Source organism: Ips typographus, linkage group LG11 (genome assembly GCF_016097725.1).
Source record: "Ips typographus isolate SLU linkage group LG11, UJ_Ityp_2.0, whole genome shotgun sequence".
Lineage (NCBI taxonomy): Eukaryota > Metazoa > Arthropoda > Insecta > Coleoptera > Curculionidae > Ips > Ips typographus.
The window spans coordinates 1,720,753-1,737,476 of NC_138432.1; the positions used below are offsets into that span (position 1 = coordinate 1,720,753).

Consider the following 16,724-nt stretch of genomic DNA (forward strand, 5'->3'; position numbering starts at 1 on the left):
TGTAATGTCAAAACGGCCCTTGCTTAGTAGTTGCCTGAAATAATCATGTAAGTAACCAGACAATAGTGTGGTTTAAACTTCAGATCATGCAAACATTACTTTACACTTCAACTCATTAAAGAGGAAAACGGTGTTCCATATCTATGCAATGTTATTGTCATGTTGTGTAAATTTGGTTGGCAATACAATCACCTCTGTTATGATATGCAACTAAAGTTATAATAATCAGACTATACCTCATTATTACTATTACTTTAAACATGTCTTTAGACAACAGTACATACATGGTGTTTTTTAACAATTGCAAAAAATCTTAATCATCGATTATACATCAAGAAATAATGCCAGTTTGCTATACAGGTAATTCAAATTCGACCCTCACCATTGGGAGAAAGTTTAAATTGGGACAAAGTTGCGTCATTTAAAGCTCAACCAAATGCAGTAGTAAACATTTTGATTTTCCGAGTACTTCCGAAGATATTTAAAAAAACTGAAAATTTCAATTTTTAATTTTATTTATTTCTAACCTTATTTGAAGAGATATTCCAAAACTAATAGCATCTTTTCATTGCCACTTTTTCCCAGCTATTCGATGATAGATTCATATTTGCCGGCCGACGTTTTTTGGCAGCCATCATCAACTTTCTTTTTTCTTATGGGGGCCATATTGGATTTTTAACCCACCAAATAGTACGTTTTATGCTGATTTTAGTGATGTATAATCAGTTATGATTTGCTCCATAAATAACAAAACAATTGAATAAAAACTAATTTTACCTTTGTTGGCTTTGAGGTTATGAGAGGTTTTATGAAGATTACTTGGTAGTACTTGTCACACGCAATTGGCCTGAACATACTTAGACACAATGAGGAAAAACGAGGCAATATTATTTTAAGCTTCAACACAAATTTGGTACTAAGTTAATAATATAAGTGCAAACAAACTGTAATCAGTAAGCCAACAGCACCACATAACTTTATTTAGTTAAAACTTAACCAAAACATAGCTTGATTTGATGTTTTTCAAAATCCCATATTAAATCATTTAAACTTGCAATTAACATTACAAAAAAAATCAATTTGGCAAAAAATGAAGTTCCTAAAATAATGATCTTTCTCTTGGAAACATAAATGACCGGTTTAAGTTAGAGATGCTACCAAATCTCTTCTGATTAACCTAAATTTTGCAGCAATCCTTGTATAATAATAACATTTTGTGCGCCGGTTTCTTTTCTAGATACATTTTTAACTTGACTTGCTCTAATAATCGTCCGAATTATCGTGTTTGACAAGTACTGTCAAATAATGACATTTCATAAAACGTCTCATTAACTCAAAGCCAACTAAAGTAGAATTAGTTTTTATTGAATTTTATTTTGTCATTTATGAAGCAAATCATAAGTCATTATACATCACTAAAATCAGAATAAAACGTACTATTTGGTGGGCTAAAAATCCAATATGGTGCCCATAAAAAAAAAGAAAATTGATGATGACTGCCAAAAAACGAAACGTCGTGTGGCAAATTGGAATCTATCATCGAATAGCTGGGGAAAATGACAAAGAAAAGATGCTTTTAGATTTGGGATATCTCTTCAAATAAGGCTAGAAATAAATAAAAACAAAAAATCAATTTTACAGATTTTTTCGGATATCTTCGGAAGCACTCGGAAAATCGAAATTTTTAAAACGGTATTTGGTTGAGCTTTAAATTGCGCAACTTTACCCAAATTTAAACTTTCTCGTATCTCTTATGGTTTCTGAGATCCCAATGGTGAGGGCCGAATTTGAATTACCCTGTATATATCATATTTCAAAAATGCTTTGTTAAAGAAATACAGGGTGTTTGGAAGAAAATTATTTATTTCTTCAGTATCGGTAACTGTTTTCAAGCAGATTTAATTTTTATTTTCAGAAAAAACATACCAATTTCTCTATCAATGTGCATTATGAAATTGAGATTTTTAAAATTGTAAATTTGTTATTTTCTCGAAAACTGTGACAGGTACAGAAAAAACTAAAGAAGCAAAAAAGTTTCTAAATTAACAGAAATATTTCATAAAAAAATCATTGTGGCACCATTAAAAAGTTTGTGGAAGGAGAAAGAAGGCCTTAAACCCCAAACAATAACACAGAACTAACACTCAAGTATTTCATTAATTTCATAACAAAGCATTTTTGAAATATGGTTTGTACAGTTACAAATTTGATGCAAAAACATTGCTATCTCAGGAACTATAGTTGATAGAGCTTTAGTTAAATGAAGGCAAAGTTGCGCATTTTAATGCTAAACAATTTGGTTAAAAAAAATTTTCATTACTTCCGGAGATATTCGACAAAAAGCGAAAGTCAAATTCCTATTTTATTTTTTTACTACTTTATTATTGATTATTTTGGAAAATCAATGGCACCTTCAGGAGGCACTTTTTTAGGCTCTTTAAGAAAATAGTTAGTTTTCAGCTCCGACGTTTCGATTTTTAGATACCATCATCAACTTAAATTTTTCAATACGGACCTGAACTTTTTATTTCGTTTTTTAGTAGCTACAGACCTCTTGAAACTAATGATGTGCCACACTTGTCAAAAAATTATATCTGCTGTACTTAAGTACCTATTTTTTTTTTAAATATGCCTTTGGAATTCATATGTTGTCATAATGAGTAGATAATTTAGTTTGACATGATTTAAGAATTAGGTTTTGCTCTAACACTAAAAATAAAGTTTAAGCTGTTTCATCAAAACTCAACCTCGAAATCAAACACGTGAGTGTCTGAAAAATACATAATTAACCAAAAACATATTTTTTTAAATTAATGAATTGAAAAGTACTATAAGAAACTCTCTTTTTTTCAAAGGAGCAATGAACCTAATTTTGAATTTTATCAAAGTAAATTATTTACTCATTATGACAACATATCAATTTCAATTGCTTAATTTATTTAAAATACTTAAAGTACCAAGTACGTAATACATTAGATATATTTTTTTGACGTGATATATCATTGGTTTCGGAAGGTCTGTAGCTACTAAAAAACAAAATAAAAAGTTTAGGTCCGTATTTGAAAAATTAAATTAATTTAATTAAAATAAGTTGATGATGGTATCTAAAAAACGAAACGTCGGAGCTGAAAACTAAAACTATTTTCTTGAGGAGCATAAAAAAGTGCCTCCAGAAGGTGCATTGATTTCCCAAAACTTTTTCGATTTTTGTCGGATATCTCCCAAAGTAATAAAAAATTTTTAAATTTTTTCACCAAATTATTTAGCAATAAAATGCGCAACTTTGCCTCAATTTAATTAAAGCTCTATCAACTATAGTTTCTGAGATAACAATGCTAATGCATCAAATTTGTAACACCCTGTATAAATAAACTGTCATTATTTTTCGATGTAGAATAGATTTTTAAATAATTTTTTGCAATCATTAAAAAACACCCTGTATAATACATATTAATTCAATGTTGAGCAATTCGGTTTACTAAAGTGTATAATGACGATTACTGTGTTAAATGTAAAACAATAATGAAAACAGCAATGCTGTAAAAGGTGAATTTATGCAGGACATTAAAATAGAATTAAGCTAAACTAATTTAGTACTAAGAAACATCAACATGTGTAATTGCAACATGCATTTATGCAACTGAATTTTCTATTAAGTTTAGATAAGTTAAATTAAGAAGTTGGTCAACTTTTAACTTTCTTAACTTAATATTACTTATTATTATTATTTGCTTATAGCACATAGCCTGAATAGGATTTGGACAAATGACAAATGTCAATTACATCTTATCTTGATTAATGTTTTCTTCCTTTGTCAGATTTTTCCGACAAAGGGCTCTGTGGGCCTAATGCCTGTTTCCCCCACACTTCCAAGACAAATTTAAGTATGTACCGGTTGACCCAATAAGACTGTTTCTCGGCCATATCTCGGGAGCCATTCGTCGTAGGACTTTCGTGTAAAAAAAATTATTGGGCCATGAAGAATCGCTGGAAAATATTTTCTAGTTCTAAAAACAACCACCAGAGGGCGTAACTGCCATCTTAAATTTTAAAATCGCATTTTCTCTAAATTTCCCATAATGAACTAAAAAGTTTTTTTCACATTTTGAAAGAGAACCAGTTTATCTATAATTTTCGTTAAATAAAATTTTCAGTTATTTGAAAAACAAAGATGGTGTGGGGTGTTCAATTGATTTTGCAATAACCTGCTTTAACTTTTTAACGGTTTGACCGATTTTAACAAATTTCGTATCGTTGAAAAGAGCATTTGTTACGATTTTCCCGTGGGTTCACACAAAGTCAATTTAACTCAACAATTAATAAATTTATTACACTTCAAAACACTCCGTACAATAATTAACACAGCTACTAAAAACACTACTACAATTCCACAATTATTCCACTATTTAAACTTAACCGCGTTCCCAAATTCACTACTACTGCGGTTGACACCGCGTCTTTTATATTCGCAAACCACGTTCTAGAATGACCGCGAAACGCTTCGCGGGTTGCCTTGACCATTCAAGAATCTTCCAGGTAGCGCTTCCTAACTGTGGCCTACTTTAATACGCGCCCGGCCAGATATTGCGGCGCATCGGTTTCATCCCGAAGCGAGCGCTCGTTAAAAAGTATCGAGCATAGTAGGCCCAGACCGTAACAATCCTTTGGGCAATAAGTCAACCAAAATATAGTTATTTTAGTTGAACCTTTCTCCGCCAGAGGGCTAGTTTTGACACCATGACCCATATACTAAACAAAATCAGAACAATCAAATGAAATGATATGTCCAAATATAGATATAGCCTAATAACATCCAAATAGGCCAGGGAAAACCGTTTTTCAAAATCTCGATCCTAACCTCAAATATTGGAAAAATTAGATTAATGAATCTTTGAAAGCCAAGGATCGCGTGGTAAATGTTTTAAACTATTAAATATTTAGCTACAAAATGAATAAGATGTTAAAGAGGCAGTTGTGAGTCTAAATAGAATTTATTTAGGCATTATTTAAAAAAATATATATCATCAGAACATTCATGTTGCTCCAAAGGGACTAAACGCATCCTGAACTTATTAAGTCACTTTAATATTACTCTTGGAATTCTTACTTACTTTTAGTTTAAAAAAGAAGCCTAAAAACCCAAATAAATAACTATATCCAAATTTCACATACTTTGGAATCATTAACAAAGTCTTTTTGTCAAATTTGATGCCCAAATCATTTTGCGTAAAATTTTAAACTGTTTTTTTTTTCGTTTTTTAATAAAACCCATGAGACGGAAAAAGAAAGAGATCTAATGGCGACTCAGGTGTTCAAAATGGCCTCCGTTATTTTGAATGCACATCTGAAGACGCCTCAATTTCAGCTCTTGGGATGTTCAAGATGGCATTTCTAATTCTTGCAATCATATCCTCGCGGGAAGTTGGCCTTGTTGCAAAGACTATATCCTTAATCCTTCCCCAGAGATAAAAAAATCGCAAAAAAAAAAAACAGTTTAAAATTTTACCCAAAATGTTAGATTTGGGGCATCAAATTTGACAAAAAATCTTTGTTAATGGTTCCAAAATATGTGTAATTTGGTTATAGTATATTTATTTGGGTTTTTAGGCTTCTTTGCTAAACTAAAGGTAAGTAAGAATTTCAAGAGTAATATTAAAGTGACTTAATAAGTTCAGGATGCGTTTAGTCCCTTTGGAGCAACATGAATGTTCTGATGATATATGTTTTTTTAAATAATGCCTAAATGAATTCTATTTAAACTCACAATTGCCTCTTTAACATCTTATTCATTTTGTAGCTAAATATTTAATAGTTTTAGAACATTTACCGCGCGATCCTTGGCCTTCAAAGATCCATTAATCTAATTTTTCCAATATTTGAGGTTAGGTTAGGATCGAGATTTTGAAAAACGCTTTTCCCTAGCCTATTTGGATGTTATTTGGCTACTTTTTCATAAAGAAAAAGTCATATCATTTCATTTGACTTTTCTGATTTTTTTTTAGTATTTGGGTCATGGTGTCATAACTAGCCCCCTGGCGGAGAAAGGTTCAACTAAAATAACTATATTTTAGTTGATTCTGATTGCCCAAAGAATGCTCTTTTCGACGATACCAAATTTGTTAAAATCGGTCAAACCGTTAAAAAGTTAAAGCAGGTTATTGCAAAAACAATTAAACACCCCACACCATCTTTGTTTTTCAAATAACTGAACATTTTATTTAACCAAAATTATAGATAAACTGGTTCTCTTTCAAAATGTGAAAAAAACTTTTTAGTTTATTATGAGAAATTTAGAGAAAATGCGATTTTAAAATTTAAATGTCAGTTATGCCGTCTGGTGGTTATTTTTAGATCTTGAAAATATTTTCCTGCGATTCTTCATGGCCGATTTACCCAATAATTTTTTTTACACCAAAGTTATACAACGAACGGTTCCCGAGATATGGTCGAGAAACAGTCTCATTGGGTCACCCGGTACAACTAGCTAAGTTCAAGTTTGAATGTGACAGATCCGATGCAAAATAACTATGCAACAACAGTCTAAAGTAAACTTATCTGAGATGTCCTTATAATCTACTTAGCCAAAGTTGGGGAAACTGACATAAGTGAATTGAGCAAATAACAAAACACAAAACAAAAACTGTAATCAAACAATTAAGCACAAGGTAAAAAAAACCTGTGAAAACAAATTAGTACATCAAAAGTTGTTTATACCAATGTACAGGGTGATTGATTGAATTTTGACCACCCCCTTAACTTCCTTAATTTTGATTTTAGCAAAAAACGTTAAATACAAAACTAGTAGATATTTAGGTCTACTTTATTCTTAGATGAACAGTTAATATACAGGGTGTCCCAAATTTGAGTAACAAACGAACTTATGTCTTTTTTTAAATGCAATGACCGACTTTTTAATCGATATTTAAATTCTACATCAAGTTCTAGGCCTAATTGATGTAAAATGTCTGTATCGATATTGAACTGTTTCCGCAGCGGCGTCCTTGATTGATTGAATTTTGACCACCCCCTTACTTCCTTAATTTTGGTTTTAGGGAAAAACGTTAATTACGAAACTAGTAGACATTTAGATCTACTTTATTCTTAGATAAACAGTTATTATACAGGGTGTCCCAATTTGCGTAACGAAGTAAACTTATGTTTTTTTTAAATACAATGATCAACTTTTTATCCGATATTTAAATTCTGCGTCAAATAGGCGTTACTGATGTAAAATCTCTGTATCGATATTCAACTGTTTCCGCAGCAGTGTCCTTGATTGATTGAATTCTGACCACCCCCTTAACGTCCTTATTTTTGATTTTAGTAAAAAAACATGTTGTATCAATTTAGATGTAGATATTTAAGTCTACTTTATTCTTAGATAAACAGTTATTATACAGGGTGTCCCAAATTTGAGTAACTAAATAAACCCTTAATCACATAGTCGAGGCAACATTGTTAAAGTAACAGATGCTGCTTCGGAAACAGTTGAATATCGATACAGACATTTTACATCAGTTAGGCCTAGAATTTGACGTAAACTTCAAATATCAGATAAAAAGTTGGTCATTGTATTTAAAAAAAAAAAAAGTTTGGTTCGTTACTCAAATTTGGGACACCCTGTATAATAACTGGTTCTCTAAGAATAAAGTAGACCTAAATATCTACTAGTTTTGTATTTAACGTTTTTTGCTGAAATCAAAAATAAGGAAGTTAAGGAGGAGGTCAAAATTGAATCAATCAAGGATGCTGCTGTGGAAACAGTTGAATATCGATACACACATTTTACATCAGTTAGGCCTAGAATTTGACGTAGAATTCAAATAGCATATAAAAAGTTGGTCACTGTATTTAAAAAAACATAAGTTTGTTTGGTTTGTTACTCAAATTTGGGACACCCTGTATAATAACTGTTTATCTAAGAATAAAGTAGACCTAAATATCTACTAGTTTTGCATTTAACGTTTTTTGCTAAAATCAAAATTATGAAAGTTGGTGGTCAAAATTGAATCAATCACCCTGCACCTATCAATCAACTCCCAAATGATATGATTACAAGATAATATAAAGCTCATCAAACAAAAAATTATGATGAGATCTTAGACAGTAAGGAGGACACCTTTGTTAGAAATTGTTCTGAACAAATACAGGAAGCAATTTATTTTAATAATGTAAGTACAAAAAACCCAATTTGACAATGCCGATAAACAAAATAACTTGGTGAGGCACATCCTTACAGGGTGTTACAAATTTGAGGCATTAGCGTTGCTATCTCAGAAACTATAGTTGATAGAGCTTTGATTAAATGGAGGCAAAGTTGCGCATTTTATTGCTAAATAATTTGGTAAAAAAAAATCAAAACATTTTCATTACTTCCGGAGATATCCGACCAAAACCGAATAAGTCAAATTTCTATTTTTTTTTTTACCACTTTATTAGCGATTATTTTGTAAAATCAATAGCACCTTGTGGAGGCACAACAGCTTTCGTTTTCAGCTCCGACGTTTTGTTTTTTAGATACCATCATCAACTTCAATGTTTCAAATACCGACCTAAACTTTTTATTTCGTTTTTTAGTAGCTACAGACCTTCTGAAACCAATGATGTGTCACACTTGTCAAAAAAGTATATCTAGTGTATTATGTACATACTTGGTACTTAAAGTTTTTTAAATAAATTAAGCAATTGAAATTGATATGTTGTCATAATAAGTAGATAATTTAGTTTGATATAATTTAATAATTAGGTTCATTGCTGGTTGGTTTTTTGGTGAATTATTTATTTTTCAAATACTCACATGTTTGAATTTGAGGTTGAATTTTGATGAAACAGCTTAAACTTTATTTTTAGTGTTAAAAAGAGCAAAACCTAAATCTTAAATCATATCAATCTAAATTATCTACTCATTATGACAACATATGAATTACAAATGGATTAAAAAAAAAAAACAAGTACCTAAGTACACTAGGTATAATTTTTTGACAAGTGTGGCACATCATTAGTTTTGGGAGGTAAGTAAGTGTAGCTCCTAAAAAATGAAATAAAAAGTTCAGGTCCGTATTTGAAGAAATGAAGTTGTTGATGGTATCTAAAAAACGAAACGTCGGAGCTGAAAACTAAAGCTGTTTTCTTGAAGAGCATAAAAAAGTGTCTCCAGAAGGTGCCATTGATTTTCCAAAATAATCAATAATAAAGTAGTAAAAAAATAAAATAGAAATTTTACTTTTGTGGTTTTTATCAGATATCTCCCGAAGTAATGACCATTTTTTGGCGCAACTTTGCCTCCATTTTACCAAAGCTTTCGCAACTATAGTTTCTGAGATACCAATGCTAACGCCTCAAATTTGTAACACCCTGTATATTTTGGGTCTGGTGCGACATAGGTGCAACCATATTTTTGTTTTTTTTTTTTTTTTTGATGAAATTAGTGTCATATTGTTTATTTAACTTAGTTCCACCCAAAAATGGGTGGTTGGAGCTGTTTGTTGGGAAAAGAATAGTAAAAAAATGCCTTTGAAAGTGGTCAGGTTACACCAAGTACATGAAGGGTTTAATAGTTAAATAACTTGAAAATTTGTAAATTAAATAAGTATTTTTAGTTTTTACATGCAAAGTGACACTTTACTATCTATAATTACAGTTGACAATGTTAACCTTAGTGTCAGATTAGTACAAGGGGCAATGTTTATTTTTTGTAAATGTATTGAAAAAGATGCATGGTAACCTAGTGCTAACCATAGTGGCCGATTCATATATGTAGTAATAATTATTAAGATCTGAAAAAGAGAAAAAATATGGAAACTTCCATTTTAAGAAATTAAAAATCAATTTTTAGAATTACTTTACTAATTTTGAACAGAAAAACAGTTCTGTTTGACAACATTGCTAGGGTTGTTAGGCACCAAACAAAATGTTCAACAATCAGGCGGGTGGTGCTGGTACCGATCAAAAACAAGTCATTTATGTTTAGTATGGAGAATGCCATAGGAGTTTTTCCTGTGTGAAAGTGATTCATCCACCTTTATTTTGGTAAAAGTAAGTTAAATAAACAATCTGACATGGATTTCATCAAAAAAGAACTAAAAATAAGATGGCATCTAAATTGCACTGAAAATTGAATGTAACTACAAACCTTACTTTCATTTAGTATAATTCTAATTTGCTTTAATTTAACGTCTGCATAAACCCACCTTTAATTTAAGTAAAATCAGTTAACTCACCTTAAAACTTACTTTTTTATCCACCATTGTAATGTAGTTGCAAAAATTGCACATGATTTGGCTCTTCAACTTTATTGATATGTTGCACTTCTTGGTGGGCAATATGGGCCTCAAATAGGACAATTTCTTCAAAGAAGTTGTGCTTTCTCATCCAGATGAAAAATGGGAAAGTATTCAGCATATACGGGATAAGATTCTGTAATATTTGTTAAATTTGTAGTAATGCAGCCATGTTGGTTACACAGGTTATGTATCAATTTGCCACTGTAATCAGTGTTATCTTACCTTGGCAAGCAGCCGTTGTATCCATTGTGCTTATGCATATCAAAAACTCTACATTTCCTTGATTTTAGTGTATAATCTTCGTCAATTATTAGATAATTGTAATATAAATTAAAATAAACTACAATTATTTTAAGCTGCATGCTGCATGCATGGCAATTTTTTTGACAACACGACAAAAAGCTAGCAATGCATAGTGACAAGCTGACAGCTGACAAGTCGGAAGTTTAAGGCGTATGTTGACGGCAGTACTAACCTGAGTTTTAAGTTGTAGTAGCATAGGGCGTCTTTTTCTATCAGAATGAGTTAAAATGAGACAGGCATTGTAAACACTCCAGTAAACACTGACGCCAAGCCAAAACACGCCTTTAGTTGACATCGCAAATCGCAACACAACAGAAATGACAGATCGAAGATATTCAGCCGAGTTTGGGACAAAGCGATACGCTGCATGACGTCACAGTGGGTGCTCGGGTGTACAATATGCAATTAAAACCCAGGTGGAAGGTTGAAGGGGAACCAGAGGGAACAGCCGTTGTCCATGGTTTGGGGGTTGTTAACTTTAGGTATCCACGAATTTCGAGTTGTTTCTTTTTTTTTAACATGTAGATTATGGCTTATACACGTATGGTAAATCCAAAACCGACCATAGGAAAACCGTGTAACGGACAGAGAAACATAGATAAATGCATGTGCAGGAAAAATATCAAGTAGGCCAAAATTTGAGCGCGCTGTTGCCAAACGCCTAAGTATCTAATACCGTCGACAAAACCAATTTTGTTGTTGGATTGTTCCTAATTTATTTCCATTCATTTGGATAATCTGTCTTCGGTCAGCGAGCTGTATTTAGTCCGATTTCTGTCTATTTGTTTAACAATTTGAATGAAATTATTTATTTTTCATTTAGCATATTTTTTTTCTATCCTATTTCATCTGTCATCTGCGATTAAAATCTAACCTCAATTGTCAAATTAAAAGTAAACAAGAAATCATTTACAGTGACAGCCATATTAATACCAGAATGTACTCCTATTAGTCCTATTATTGTAAGATTTTAGGAAAACATGAACAAATAACACTATTTACACAATAGTAAGAGTTCCTCTAGTTGGTGGCCTTCTCAATTTAAGGTAGGAAACTCCCCCCAGAAAATTCATCAGTGAGAGAATAGCAAGAGACTCCTCTAGTGTAGTGTTATTAATAAGTTATTTTTAGGTAGTAAAGCCGATTTGCTAGCTTAGCCATACAACATCGCAACTTTTATTGAGTCTAGAGTCCAGTTACCAACAAAGCCACATTTAAGGAACCAGCTAACAAATGGGGTGTACAGTATTCTGTTGTTATTAGCAAAGTTACTTAGTTGAATGACAATGATATAATAAGGTGTGAAACATCTAAAAGCTTCAGTTCACTAGACAATATACAAGCCATCTGATCCAGTGTTCAGGTTGTGTTCAATCAATTTGCCAAAAGATATAATACTTATATCAGTGCTCCATTTTAATTAAATTGTAAACAATTTTATGGTTGCTGAGCAATTTTTTGTGTGACAAGCAAGTTCATCCCCCAACTTGGTTGCTGTAAAATGAAGTGTAAAGTTGGCTAATGACTGTGCTTTTTAATTTACAGTTGTAGTTTCAGATCATGCACACAGGGTTGTAACACAGAATTCATTCTCCCACTATCTGTATTGCTAAGGAATGCAACCAACAATGTACAGGGTGATTGATTGAATTTTGACCACCCCCTTAACTTCCATAATTTTGATTTTAGCAAAAAACATTAAATACAAAACTAGTAGATATTTAGGTCTACTTTATTTTTAGATAAACAGTTATTACACAGGGTGTCCCTAATTTGAGTAACAAACCAAACTTATGTTTTTTTAAATACGATGACCCTCTTTTTATCCGATATTTGAATTCTACGTCAAATTCTAGGCCTAATTGATGTAAAATGTCTGGATGGATATTCAACTGTTTCCCCACCAGCGTCCTTGATTGGTTGAATTTTGACCACCCTCTTAACTTTCTTAATTTTGATTTTAGCAAAAAACGTTAATTACAAAACTAGTAGATATTTAGGTCTACTTTATTCTTAGATAAACAGTTATTATACAGGGTGTCCTAAATTTTAGTAACGAACCAAACTTATGTTTTTTTAAACACAATGACCAACTTTTTATCCGATATTTGCATTCTACGTCAAATTTTAGGAATAGGTGTAAAATTTCTGTATCGATATTCAACTGTTTCCGCAGCATTTGTTACTTTAACAATGTTTCCTCGACTATGTGATTAAGAGTTAATTTAGTTACTCAAATTTGGGGCAGCCTGTATAATAACTGTTTATCTAAGAGTAAAAGTAGACCCAAATATCTATAACTGTTGCTACAACTAGTTTTTTTACTAAAATCAAAAATACGGAAGTTAAGGGGGTGGTTAAAATTCAATCAATCAAGGACGCTGCTGCGGAAACATTTGAATATCGATACAGACATTTTACATCAATTAGGCTTAAAATTTGACGTTGAATTAAAATATCGATTAAAAAGTTGGTCATTGTATTTAAAAAAATCATGTTTGGTTTGCTACTTAAATTTGGGACACCCTGTATAATAACTGTTTATCTAAGAGTAAAGTAGACCTAAATATCTACTAGTTTTATATTTAACGTTTTTTGCTAAAATCAAAATTAAAGAAGTTAAGACTAAGAGGGTGGTCAAAATTCAATCAATCAAGGACGCTGCTGCGGGAACAGTTGAATATCGATACAGACATTTTACATCAATTAGGCCTAGAATATGACGTAGAATTCAAATATCGGATAAAAAGTTGGTCATTCTATTTAAAAAAACATAAGTTTGGTTTGTTACTCAAATTTGTTACACCCTGTAGAATAACTGTTTATCTAAAAATAAAGTAGACCTAAATATCTTCTAGTTGATGATTCACCCTGTACAGGGTGATTGATTGAATTTTGACCACCCCCTTAACTTCCATAATTTTGATTTTAGCAAAAAACGTTAAATACAAAACTAGTAGATATTTAGGTCTACTTTATTCTTAGATGAACAGTTAATATACAGGGTGTCCCAAATTTGAGTAACGAACCAAACTTATGTTTTTTTTTAAATACAATGACCAACTTTTTATGTGATATTTGAATTCTACGTCAAATTCTAGACCTAACTGATGTAAAATGTCTGTATCGATATTCAACTGTTTCCGAAGCAGCATCTGTTACTTTAACAATGTTGACTCGACTATGTGATTAAGGGTTAATTTAGTTACTCAAATTTGGGACACCCTGTATAATAACTGCTTATCTAAGAATAAAGTAGAATTAAATATCTACATCTAAATTGATACAACAAGTTTTTTTACTAAAATCAAAAATAAGGAAGTTAAGGGGGTGTCCAGAATTCAATCAATCAAGGACGCTGCTGCGGAAACAGTTGAATATCGATATAGACATTTTACATCAGTTAGGCCTAGAATTTGACGTAGAATTCAAATATCGATTAAAAAGTTGATCATTGTATTTAAAAAAACATAAGTTTGTTTTGTTACTCAAATTTAGGACACCCTGTATAATAACTGTTTATCTAAGAATAAAGTAGATCTAAATGTCTACTAGTTTTGTATTTAACGTTTTTTGCTAAAATCAAATTTAAGTAAGTTAAGGGGGTGGTCAAAATTCAATCAATCACCCTGTACTTAATAATTATTATATCAAGTCTATGATTATATCAGTTCATAAAATAATGTAATATGGTTATTTGTAAGTATAATAGTGTGTTTTATCATAGGAAATACAATAACAAAAAGTTTTCAATCAACATATCTATCTGCCACTGTAACCAAAGTGAAGGTGCAGACACACATGCTCATAAAAAGGCCTGCTTCTTAGCATATGCCAAGAATCATTGTACCCTTCAGCTGTTCACATTTCCTAGCAATAGGCATGCCTGCTTTAAGTAGACACTATGTACTTTATGGCTTGCTCATAAGCAACCGAACTTCAGATGTGCCAAAAGCATGCCCCCCTTCACCTATGCTCCAGATAGTAGGTATACTAAAAAATCTAAATACGTATTGCTATTTTATGAGCATGATATTTGTAGCAAACCATGTCCACACATGCTGCTCCACACAAGTAGCAATTGGTCAGTAATAATGTATGTATGTAATACTAATGACATGCTTTTGTGTTTTTATTGAACATGTTTGTCTGCACCTCTATTCTTAGAGTTTAGTTGATTCCTTATGATTATGAATAAAATACATAGTTAATATTTTACATAGCAAATAGGTGTTATCAAATAATAATATGGTCTAGGGGTTTTACCTTTAGGCATATTTTGGTCAAAGTATTAACTTGAGTTTTAAGCTGTAGGAGTAACATAGCATATCTCATTATATCAGAACAAGTTAAAATAAAGTAGTCAAGATAGACAATGTACACAAATGCCAACATTTTTTTTTGTTATAACCTACTTAAAAATTAAATTGGTTTCATCGAGAATATTTTTGACCTTCTAATGAATGGAAACATACACTTCTATTTTGTTTAAAAACATGCTGTTTAGTATAACTAAAGGAACTTGTATTGACAATCTACAGTATAATGTAAAACCCACCATGTTTATAACATACAAGAGGAGAATCAAAGGGCAGTTTTATAAAAATAAATGTTACTTAATATTTTTCTTAATTTCCTTCTATTGATGTTACTGGTGTAAGAAAGTTATGGAATGCTACTAAATATTTAATTTAACATTATTGAACTGTCTTTAAGTAAAAATCTGTTCTTTTAAATAGTATGTATGTAAATAAATTTATTAAAATTGTTTGTAAAAGTGTTGGTTTTTTTAAAAAGGCCACAAAATTTTAAATTTTATTTTGTAGCAGGATTCTCTCAAAATTTCAAAAATCTAGACTAGGCTAGTTTGGTACAATTAATTGAATTATGTAGGATGGCTTGTCTGGATGACTAAATAAAGGCACACTTTTAGATAACTCTATTTATTATTCAGATGTAAAGGCAAAAATTGAAAAAAAACGTGACCGCTCTCCCGCCCCGACTTAACCTCACTCTGTCCCTCTCTCTCTCCGCTTAAACTTCACTTGTCATGTCACACCCGTCACTTGATAATGGCGCGAATTTTAAATTGTAATAAGTAGTTTACTACAGTTCGGCCTTCCTGACCACCGTTCGTCCTCGATCGGTCTAGCATACATAATTTTAATATCAAAAAGGCGCTTTAACAATTCATAAACATTGACATAATGATTGTCTTAACATAAGCAACAAAACCATAAGCAAATCTTAACCATATGACGTATAGGTAAACATAATCCGTCCTAACATAAGTCTTCATAACAGTAAACTACAAACATAATCCATACATAATCCGTAAGTTTTCATAACAATAAACTACAAACATAATCAAATTCAAAGTTTCAGGGAAAATCAGGCTACATAGTAGGGATTTATTGTGAGTCATTGTCAGGGTCATCATAAGTCGAGTTAAAGTTAGTGAATGGTCGTAAATTGGAAGAATCTAGAATACTTTTGTAAGGTCTTTGTGTGACTTGAAAACCTGGAATGTCTTCTACAACGTACCTGTCATTGGGCAAAACCCTAGTGACAATGTAAGGGCCTTTATACAAGGGTAAATGTTTTTTATTTAAGCCAGGTGTTACGTCAATATTTACACGCACGACGTAGTCGCCTTCTTTATAAACATGAGGTGTCTTATGTTTCTGATCGAAATACTGTTTATTATACTCCTGCAACTGGAGAATTTTATGTGAGGCGTTATTACGAACTTCGTCCAAGTCTCGTACACAGTCATTCTGGGATCTAAGGTATTCACTTAAAGGGTCTAAAACCTTACCCTTTTGGTGAATGCCAAGAAGGAGTACAGCAGGAGAATTTCCAATAGATCTAGAAAAACTGTTATTAAAAGCGAATTCAACATCTGCAAGGACACGATCCCATTTATTCAATTCAGGAGATAATTTTGACAACATCGGTCGTAAGTCTCTATTAATCCTCTCGATTTGCCCGTTGGCTCTAGGTGTTCCGGCTGCTACTAAAATAAGTTGAACATTGTTCTCATCAAGAAAAGTCTTAAATTCCTCTGATCGAAAATTGGAACCACGATCAGCTATAATCCTATTTGGTCGACTATAGCTATTGAAGTAACTAATTAAA

General features: G+C 31.7%; 2 long non-coding RNA genes across 5 annotated transcripts in view; one reads left to right on the forward strand and one right to left on the reverse strand.

The window, feature by feature from the left end:
• Positions 1–10,706, reverse strand: part of LOC145735657 (uncharacterized) — a 261,472-nt gene extending 250,766 nt beyond the window's left edge. For 2 of the 4 annotated variants that reach the window (XR_014179727.1, XR_014179726.1), the window contains exons 1-2: positions 10,506–10,705; positions 10,221–10,416 (exon numbers count right to left, since the gene is read on the reverse strand). This is a non-coding gene — a long non-coding RNA (uncharacterized LOC145735657). Of the gene's footprint in view, positions 1–10,220; positions 10,417–10,505 lie in introns of all 4 variants that reach the window. The other 2 variants (XR_014179725.1, XR_014179728.1) reach the window with 2 other exon arrangements.
• A 772-nt stretch (positions 10,707–11,478) lies between these two features.
• LOC145735658 (uncharacterized) lies at positions 11,479–14,972 on the forward strand. Its single transcript, XR_014179729.1, has 2 exons — positions 11,479–11,632; positions 11,718–14,972. It is a non-coding gene; the product is annotated as an uncharacterized LOC145735658 (long non-coding RNA).
• Positions 14,973–16,724: the final 1,752 nt, after the last annotated feature.